Below are 267 nucleotides of genomic sequence, written 5' to 3'. Positions count from 1 at the left end.
CCTATTGAATTTAGAATGCCCTTTTCGCAGGTATACGAGTTTCGTTAAAGACAGGGGTGTAATGTGTAAATAAAACAGCATGATTAAAAGTTTCTTCCCGTGGGGGCAAACTTTGTCGTAATCTTAGGAGAAAACAGCGTGAAGATGTTGATGTGAAGAGCGTGTCCTTAGAGATAACTGTTTATGAGGGACACGCCGTATGGATGAACTATAACCCGCGTGTATATTCTACAGCTCCCACGTCTCTGTGTATGTGTGAGAAGGGGC

The sequence above is a fragment of the Penaeus monodon genome, chromosome 32 (assembly GCF_015228065.2).
Source record: "Penaeus monodon isolate SGIC_2016 chromosome 32, NSTDA_Pmon_1, whole genome shotgun sequence".
NCBI lineage: Eukaryota > Metazoa > Arthropoda > Malacostraca > Decapoda > Penaeidae > Penaeus > Penaeus monodon.
This window is presented reverse-complemented; position numbering follows the sequence as displayed.